Below are 4,033 nucleotides of genomic sequence, written 5' to 3' on the forward strand. Positions count from 1 at the left end.
GGAGCACAGCAGGTGCTGAGGCGAGCGGCGCGGGGCTGGCGTGAGCCCTTCCTGGGGCACTGAGGAAAGGAGACGGGCCAGTCTGAGGCCTTGCTAGGCCTCCAGAGCAGGCTTCACTCAGGGATGAGTAAAGTGGCCCAGAGTTCTACCGCAGACGCAGACAGACGGTCTCCAATGGAAGGCCAGATTTTACATGGGCTTTCCCGTACCAGGCAGAGGATGCAGAGTCCTACAGAACAGGATCAGCCACGCCAGAGAATTCTGGGGACCCCGAATGAAGGCGTGGCAGCAGAAGGGCCTGAGCTTCCTTCTGGGTGTGGTGACCGGAGAGAGCTGTAGTTTATTCATTTTTTTTTTTTTTTGGATTGAGGAATTTAGAATATTTTTCCATGGTTGTATGATTCATGTTCTCCCCCAGTCAGTGAGCAGTTCCACTGGGTTTTACATGTATCATTGATTAAGACCTAATTCCATATTATTAATAGTTGGACTAGAGTTATTGCTTAGTGTCTACATCCCCAATAACATCTCCATCAGCCCATGTGATCAAGCAGTTGTTTCTCCTCCCACAGTTCTTTCTCTAGATGTGGGTAGCGTCTTTTCCATAAATCCCTCAGAGCTGTCCTGGGTCATTGCATTGTTGCTGGTACAGAAGTCTATTACATTCGATTTTACCACAGTATATCAGTCTCTGTGTACAATGTTCTTCTGGCTCTGCTCCTTTCACTCTGCATCTGTTCCTGGAGGTCTCTCCAATTTGCATGGAACTCCTCCAGTTTATTTTTCCTTTTAGCACAATAGTATTCCATCACCCGCATATACCACAATTTGTACAAGTCTTTTTCCTTATTATCTCTTCGGGGTATAAACCAAGCAGTGCTATGGCTGGATCAAAGGGCAGATAGTCTTTTATGGCCCTTTGAGCATAGTTCCAAATTGCCTTCCGGAATGGTTGGATCAGTTCACAGCTCCACCAGCAATGCATTAATGTCCCCATGTTGCCACATCCCCTCCAGCATTCATTACTCTCCTCTTCTTTCATTTTAGCCAATCTGCTAGGTGTGAGGTGATACCTTAGAGTTGTTTTGATTTGCATTTCTCTAATTATTAGAGATTTGGAACACTTTCTCATGTGCTTATTGATAGTTTTGATTTCTTTATGTGAAAATTGCCTATTCATGTCCCTTGAACATTTGTCAATTGGGGAATGGCTTGATTTTTTTTTTTTTTGTAAATTTGACTTAGTTCCTTATATATTTGGGAAATTAAACCTTTCTCAGAGAGTTTTATAAAAATGTTCTCCCAGCTTGTTTTCCTTCTAATTTTGGTCACATTGGTTTTGTTTGTACAAAACCTTTTTAATTTGATATAATCAAAGTCATTCATTTTATATTTTGCAATGTTCTCTATCTCTTGCTTGGTCTTAAATTTCTTTCCCACAGATCTGACAGATATACTATTATTCTGTGTTCACCTAATTTATTTATGATTTCACTCTTTGTATTTAAGTCCTTCACCCATTCTTAATTTATCTTGGTATAGAGTGTGAGATGTGTATCCCATACTGTTTTCCAATTTTCCCAGCAGTTTTTGTCAAATAGTGGATTTTTGTCCCCAAAGTTGGGCTTTTTGGGTTTATCATATACTGTCTTGCTGATGTCATTGACCCCAAGTCTATTCCATTGATCCTTCCTTCTGTCTCTTAGCCAGTACCATACCATTTTGATGACCGCTGCTTTATAGTACAGTTTAAGATCTGGTACTGTTTAGCAGAACATATTAAATCTAAATGAGATATTTTAAAGTCAGATAAACGTGGTTGACTTATGTAAGCTGAACTTGCTCAAAAATGATGAGTGCAGGTTAAATGCTGATTCGACCAACAAAGTACCTGAGCTGTTTGTGGGTGCCAGATGCTGGGAGAACACCAAGAAAAGTGGAAATTCCTGCTGTGATGGGGTTTAGACTCCAAAAGGACCCCTGGGCTGTAGAGCTGGAAACAGTCTTAAAGGGATCTAATCCAACCCTCCCTCTCATTTTACAAGTGTTTATAATTCACAGCGGTTCAGAAAGGGAGTAATAATATCCATAAGTAAGTCACACAGAAATACTTAAATGGCTGTCGTCCTAATATTTTTTTTTAAATGCTCAATTTAGAACATCTTGATGTAACCTATAACTTCTAGTTCTTGGAGAAGAGATCCTCTGGACACAGGAAATCCAAGACAGTTATGGAGATTAAGAAGTTACTTATATTCCTCCGCCCTGATTTCACACCCTTTGAGAGCATAACATGTCTTAGGAATAAATAAACACAAACTATCCTTTCCATATGTTTTTCCCCTCTCATTTCCTCTCAGAATTTTAAATGAGATGTCAATTTCTGAAATATTAAAAATGCCATTTCTCGAGAAAAAAGTCCAAAAAAAGTTCTTTTCCTTCTATGAGTACTCTAGGCACTAACAAAGGATTCTAGACTTGAGGGCCATGAATTCATTATTTCAACATAATTTGTAACCTTTGTTATCCTACATATTTTAGGCATTTAAAAATAAGTTGTTAGTTCTAGCAGCTTCTTGGCTGCCAAATTGGATTTCCCCAAATTGCCAAAAAGTGGCCCATGACACAAGAACAGAACTCAAATAGTAAGAGATCCTTCCTGGCCACATATTGACTGAGGAAACCTCAGATTAACGTGATAAGGTATTTTTTACTTACTCTGTTCAACATTTGCCAGTTTCATTTTAATCTGGTTTAGGCACAATTTTGACATAGCTCTAGACCACAGTCTCCTGGAGTAGTTGCGGCCAAAACAGTTCCTGCATCTTAAGGCTCCACAAATGTCCTTAAATGACCTTCTCTCCCTGGCTGAGCTGCCACTTGAAGACTTTCAAGGCTGTTGGGACGTCCCGTAGTTTGCCTTTTGGTGGTGGAACCTGCAAGAGTCTAGGATCCCCTTCGGACCATGAACTACTTAAATTACTATTTAAGGTGATCTAGGGAACGAGGTGTAAGGATTTGTAGGTGGTGTATACCTTCTGTTGAAGAGATGAAACTATTTCTTTCCCATCCACTCACCCCAAATAAAGAAGCCGTCTAAAACATTAGTTATCTTCCAGCCACACCGCTGAGCCTAACCAGAATATGAGCTTTGTTTTTCTATTTTTTTAATTATTCATTTAAAAATTTTTTTTTGAATTTCAAAGTTTTTTCCTCCCTACTGCCACTAAGAAGGCAAGCAATATATCAGTTATACGATGAAATTAGGAAAACCATTTCCATATTAGCCATGTTGCACACAAAAAAAAGCAAGAAAAAGTGGGGGGGAAAATAGGCTTCATTCTGCACTAAGAGTTTTCAGTTGGGAGCTTTACTTTGAATGTCTCAGTTTCCAAATGAGTCTTGAGTAAGATGACCATATTCTGGCTACAGTTCCAGTGGGGGCATCTAGGTGCCAAAGGAGATGATTTGCTGGGCTTGGAGTCGGGAGTTCAAATCCAGCTTCTTTCCACTGTTGGCCTCGGTTTCTTCATCTGTAAAATGAACCAGATGAGGAAATGGCAAACCACTCCAGGACCTTTGCCAAGGAAACTGGAATTGAGCAAAGTTGGACATAATTCTAATAGATAAGGGGAATTTCCAGATTAAGTTTTTAGTGGAGTTAAGATCATGCAAATGATAGGCCCTCTTTGGACCATATCCAAAAGGATGTGCATGCAACAAAAAGTAAAAGGTAAACAGAATTAAATGGTTTTGTCATGGGTTTAAACTAATGAAGAATAATGAGACTCCTTAAAATATATGCCGGGAGACATACATGTAGGTTTAAAAAACGGTTTTATTCACTACAAAAACGGTTTACTTGTGAAAATCAGTACAATGAATATACTTTTTCGACAAAGACAATTGAATATGTAGTTTTCCCAGGTAAGTAAATTAACCCAAAGCCAGGAGTTCCTGGGTAGCATTTGGAGCAGGAACCATTTCTCTAAACCTCGCCTCCTCTGCTCTCTTAACAGTATACTTTAGACAC

This window comes from Gracilinanus agilis, chromosome 5, assembly GCF_016433145.1.
Source record: "Gracilinanus agilis isolate LMUSP501 chromosome 5, AgileGrace, whole genome shotgun sequence".
NCBI classification, from domain to species: Eukaryota; Metazoa; Chordata; class Mammalia; order Didelphimorphia; family Didelphidae; genus Gracilinanus; species Gracilinanus agilis.